The 6000-nt window shown below is 44.4% G+C and overlaps 1 protein-coding gene across 2 annotated transcripts in view; it reads left to right on the top strand.

The window, feature by feature from the left end:
• The first annotated feature begins 4366 nt into the window (after positions 1–4366).
• The window catches only part of TRMT10A (tRNA methyltransferase 10A), a 43124-nt gene continuing 41490 nt past the window's right edge, over positions 4367–6000 (top strand). The window contains exon 1 of one of the 2 annotated variants that reach the window (XM_030190730.1): positions 4367–4498. The gene's annotated coding sequence lies outside the window, so the exon portion shown is untranslated. Of the gene's footprint in view, positions 4499–5190; positions 5231–6000 lie in introns of those variants that run through there. The other variant, XM_030190731.1, reaches the window with a different exon arrangement.

Raw genomic sequence — 6000 nt, 5'->3', positions numbered from 1 at the left:
TGATTTTTTCTACCTTTGTTGTCTGGTGACTTTGTTTTTCTATCCATATTGGTCCCAGTCTCTGATTCTGCTGCTATCTGTTCTCTTAACTCCATTTCCGGGGCTTCCTTTCCATTTATTTCTTTACTTTCCTCTTTTCTTCTTCATTTCTTGCCCTACATCCATAAGTAAAAGCTGTGTCCTCCTCCGTGGAATTGACTGGAGTAGGTATAAAGTGGATCCAGCTTTTGCCTATTTTCTCCATCATGTGTAGTTTTTCTCCTCTCTTCTCTTTCCCTCATCTCCATCCATGTGCATCTTCTTCTTTTTTCTTACCTTCCCTCCATCCATGTCCAGCACTTCTCCTCTCTCTCTCTCTTCCCTCCCCTGTATCAATATAAAGCAATAATTCTCTCTCGCCTATCCTCCATCCAAGACCAGCATTTCTCCTCTCTCCCCACCAACTCCTCCATCCATCCATGTCCAGCAATTCTCCTCTATCTCCTGCTCTCCTCTCCATCCATTTCCAGCATTTCTGCTCTCTCCCCTGCCCTCCCATCCATGTGCATCTCCTTCCTGTCTTCCCTCCTCTCCATCCATGTCTCTTCTCTCCCCTGCCCTCCCCTCCCATGTCCAGCGATTCTCCTCTCTCCCCTTACCTCCCCTCTCATCCATGTCCAACAATTCTCCTCTCTCCCCTGCCCTCCCCTTCCATCCATGTCCAGCGAATCTCTCTTCGCTGACTTACCCTCACATCCATGTCCAGCATGTCTCCTCTCTCCCCTGCCCTCCCCTCTCATCCATGTGCAGTGATTCTCCTCTGCCCCGTCCTCCCCTGCCATCCATGTCCAGCGATTCTCCTCTCCCCTGCCCTCCCTGCCATCCATGTCCAGCGATTCTCCTCTCTCCCCTGCCCTCCCATCCCATCCATGTCCAGCGATTCTCCTCTCTCCCCAGCTCTCCCCTCCCATCTATGTCCAGCAATTCTCTCTTCCCTACCCTCCCCTCCCATCCATATCCAGCATGTCTCCTCTCTCCCCTGCCCTCCCCTCTCATCCATGTCCAGCGATTCTCCTCTGCTCCCTGTCCTCCCCTGCCATCCATGTCCAGCGATTCTCCTCTCCCCTGCCCTCCCCTCCATGTCCAGCAATTCTCTCTTCCCTGCCCTCCACTCTCATCCATGTCCAGCATTTCTCCTCTCTCCCCTGCTCTCCCCTCTCATCCATGTCCAGCGATTCTCCTCTGTCCCCTGCCCTCCCCTCCCATCCATGTCCAACGATTCTCCTCTCTCCCCTGCCTTTCATGTCCAGCAAATCTCTCTTCGCTGACCTCCCCTCCCCTCCATGTCCAGCATGTCTCCTCTCCCCCTGGCCTCCCCTCCATGTCCAGCATGTCTCATCTCTCCCCTGCCCTCCTCTCATCCATGCCCAGCAATTCTCCTCTCTCCCCTGCCCTCCCCTGTCCATGTCCAGCAATTCTCCTCTTTCCCCTGCCCTCCCCTCCATGTCCAGCAATTCTTTCTCCCCTCCCCTGCCCTCCATGTCCAGCATGTCGCCTCCCTCCCCTCCCCTCTCCAAGTCACGGCAAACCGGAAGTGAAGGCAGGACGCACTGAGAGGGAAGCGACGTGAGAGGAGACGAACCTGCCTGCGTGCCTGCCTCAGTGAGCACTGCTGCGCTGCTTTCACTTCTGGTTCGCCATGACTTGGAGAGGGGAGGGCAGGGGAGGGAGGCGACATGCTAGACATGGAGGGGAGGGTAGGGCAGGGGAAGGGAGAGAGAATTGCTGGACATGGAGGGGAGGGGAGAGAGGAGAATCACGACTTCGGGTAAAAGATTTTGGAGCGCGGGAGGCCGGGAGCAGAAACGGGAGCGGGCAAATGAGCTGGACCTCAGGAAAAAGGTGCCGGTACACTGTACCGGCTTATACCGGCACAAAAAAAGCACTGTGGATAATATTTATCATGCTTTGGAAGAGATTGTAGTAAGATTTTCTAACTTAATTGTGCTTGGGGATTTCAGTGTTCATATGGATGACTTTCAGCTTGCACATATGGGTCAGTGATCCCACACATGTGGGTGGTCATATCCTGGATTTGATTATGTCAGGCTGTGAGTCGAGGTATATAGAGTGTTAGGTTTTTTGTGTTGTTTTTTTCATAGAGTGTTAGGTATTTATATCACTCCTTTTCTTTGATAGACTCTTAAGCGATTTGGCTACAGACATCACTTATTATGTGCCCACCTCTGGGGTAACCCTCATTGCCACTATATGAGGGGGCTGCTACAATTAATCTAAGCATAATTACAAACAGTACAAAACAAATATATTAGAATACAGGCCTTCTGCATTTGTTGGTTGTTTTTGAACCTGAATTTGTAATTCCTCTCGGCTCAGTAAGTTAGTCTGGTATGTGTTTCAGGGTTAAAGTACTTTTGATGTCATACATTCCACAGTCCAAGCCATATCACCATTGCTGCAAAAGTGTGGCAACATTTCTGATTCTGGTTATTTGCTACTCAATTGCATATTTTTATAATACTCTACATATGGAAAATAAAAGATAAATTTCAGTGCCTGTCAAAACTGCAGAAATTGAATTATTTCTTGATTGCATACCAACTGAATTTTCTTTCTTGATCTACATTGGTTATTAAAGTGAGTCACTTTTATTGGGTACTATGTTTAGTCATCCCTTGGATGCTATTCTTAGGCTTACAACAGGGCTGCAAATGTGCAACAGTCTAGCAAAAAATAAAAGCAAATGACAACTAGGAGTTCAATGACAGGTTGAGTTTCACATTTTATACTACTTTTTCAGTTGAATTTGGGCCTTAAGAGACATGATAGCGCCACTTCTGCACTAGAATCCTACATTGGCTTCCTATCCATTTTAGGACATTTTTTAAAAGTAGCATGCTTAATATACAAGTTATTTGATGGTTCCTCCCCAGAATATATGTTGTTTTATCTCTTTTCCACTTATATGAGTTTTTTCACAATTTAGAGGTCATTTCACTTAATATTACCATCTTTTGTTGGTATCAAATGCAAGAAAATATTGGAATCATCTTTTTGTTTTTTGCCCCTCAATTTTGGGTCTCCTTACCCATGGCTCTTAGAAAATTTTCTGGTTATCTTTAATTTGGCAAAAATTTCAAGACTTATTTGTTTAAACGGTTTTTGTCTTACATTTTTATTTTACATTAATTTCTTTTACGTTTTCTTTGCTTTAGTTTGTTGTAAACCACTTTGAACTGCTTTTCAAGTGGGAGTTGGTGGGATACAAGAATTATATCACATCACAACATTTAGAAAGTAATTCTATACGGAGGGTGCCAAGAACATGCATAAAAGACCAGAATATCTGAATATACATTGTGTATGTGTGTACATACACAATGTATATGCAGATATTCAGATCTTAAATCTTTAAAAAACTGTGGCTTGTTGGTTAACTAGCCATCTCACACCTCCCTCTCATTGGTAGGGACTCTGATTATTCCAGTATCTAGTTTTTGTTATTTGGATGTTCTTATTGATTAATGACTTATTTTTAACCACAAATATCTACATTATGCGTGACCGGCTTTTTTCTTTTGCAGCAATTGCATACAGTATGACCTTTCTTTAGTACTGATGCTTTTCATTCACTGATTTTGGCATTGTTTATGACTAGACTAGATTATTGCAACAGCATCTATTTAGGAGCTTCTAGAGCTATGCTCAAAAGACTTCAAACTCTTCAAAACATGGCTATTCGTCTCTTATGTCGTTTAAAGTCCTCCTACTTGCATTTTGGGCTTTTCGTCAAGGTATGCCACTTTAATTGTCATTGTTGACTATTCTTTATTCCCAAACTCGGACAAATAAATAGATAGAAACTCCGAATGTTAAGCACCTGATTCTCATAACATGATGTCAACATAATGTCTGTTTTAGTGGACCATTACCAGGAGAAAAAAAATTATCTGCACGAATAGAGCACGTGCTATGATGTCCCTGTAACCAGCCCCTCCAATTGACCACTGATTAAGAGTTATAACAAAGTACTACTCTACCTATGAAAAGTTATCCCGTTTTTATGCTTCCTCTGTGTACATCCGTATGCTGCACAAGCTGGCACGTTTGAAAATATAAATTAAATAAAAATGCCACCAACAATAAAGAACGACAACGTAGATGCAGCAGCTCGTAGGTTTGCTTGCTTTGTTTTGAGTATACGGGGATGACGGCTGCGCGGGGAAGGGAAAACTCAGATTGACCTAATTGGTTTCAGCGTTCTGATGTCACTTCAGCTCCTGTCTATTAAACCTCCTTGGTTGCAGAAGCCCTGCTACTCCTCAGAGAAGAGCAGCAGGACGCAACTTCCTGTTTCCGGCAAGGAAGGCAGGATGTGGAGGGAGAGAGAGAGGTTGTTGTGTGATGTGTGTAGTGTACCATAGGGGACGGTCACGACTCACGGGGCACCGGAGAAGGAAAGCTGTGGGATTGCTAGTGGGCGACCTCAGAGAGTCAGGTATGAGTTTGATCCGGGGGGGGGGGGGGGGGGGGGGGGGGTGTTGAGGGACAGGTGCTGTATCGTGGACTAGGAGGAGAGATGGCAGATCCCCGAATGCTCTTTCTACTACGGTTGAGGAAGAGTTCGCAATCAGTTATGGCTGGCCATTGAGATGATCATTGGGCTGCAGTCTGACTGCAGAAGGGGAAAAGTTTCAAAGATCGCTTAATTTTCACATACTTTTTTCTATGTTAGGTGTTCTTTCCATTTGGTATGATCTGGTAATCCTAGCTGGGAAGGAATGAGTTTAGTAAGAGCACCTACAGTACTGGCCAGTAAAACTTTCCAGGAGGGAGGCAGCTAACCAGACATGATGACAAAAAAGTAACATAGCATATCAAAGTTTGCAATAATAAGGGAAAAGGAGTTCTTCAATCAAGCGGTTTACACGTTATGTAAATGTTCTTCAGTTGCATTACTGATGAAAGATCTACCTTTCTTTCTCTGAACTCATTCAGTTCACCATAAATTGCCTACTGTTAATAACATTTTCCATAGTAAAGAGCAAGCCAGAAGGATGCTTGGGTGTGTAAGGAGAGGGATGATCAGCAGAAAAAAAAAGAGGTGATAATGCTCTTGTATAAGTCTCTGGTGAGGCCCCACTTAGAGTACTGCGTGCAATTCTGGAGACCGCACCTACGGAAAGATATAAATAGGATGGAGTCGGTCCAGAGGGCAGCTACCAAATTGGTAAGTGGTCTCGGCCATAAAACATATAGCGATAGGCTCATGAACCTCAACATGTTTACACTAGAAGAGAGGCAGGAGAGAGGAGATATAGTAGAGATGTTTAAATACCTCAGTGGTGTTAATGTACAGGAGGTGACCCTTTTTCAAATGAAGGAAAACTCTGGAATGAGAAGGCAGAGGGTGAAGTTAAGAGGAAATAGACTTAGTTAGAATCTTAAGAAAATACTCTTTCACTGAAAGGGTGGTGGATGCGTGGATTGGCTTCCTGGTGGAGACGAAGACTGTTGTGGAATTTAAGAAAGTGTGGGACAGACACGTGGGATCCCTTAGGAAAAGGAAGAATTAGTGGTTACTGTGGAAGGGCAGACTGGATGGGCCATTTGGCCCTTATCTGCTGTCATGTTTCTTTGTTTCTAAGTACCTTTTCATGGCAAAAATAGGCTCCACACAATTGTGAAGAATGTGATTTTATTTTATTCACTCTTAATTTTAGTTACAACATTAGAGTGTGTTAAGGTTTTTTTTTTTGCTTATTCTGTCAATGCAGGTTGGGGGGGGGGGGTAGGAGTTTATTGAATAAGGCCCTTAGGGGTCCTTTTACTAAGCTGTGTTAAGCATTATCACATGCAGTTTAAAATGGTTTACCGTGGGACGTGTTCAGGCATCCTGCAGTAACAGCCAAATCAGCATGCACTAACCATGCTAAACAATATTTTTTTATTTTTTCTTTGAGGGGCTGTGTCTGGGTGGTTAATGCAGGAGCGTGAGCC

The sequence above is a fragment of the Microcaecilia unicolor genome, chromosome 2 (assembly GCF_901765095.1).
Source record: "Microcaecilia unicolor chromosome 2, aMicUni1.1, whole genome shotgun sequence".
Classification (NCBI taxonomy): Eukaryota; Metazoa; Chordata; class Amphibia; order Gymnophiona; family Siphonopidae; genus Microcaecilia; species Microcaecilia unicolor.
This window is presented reverse-complemented; position numbering and strand designations above follow the sequence as displayed.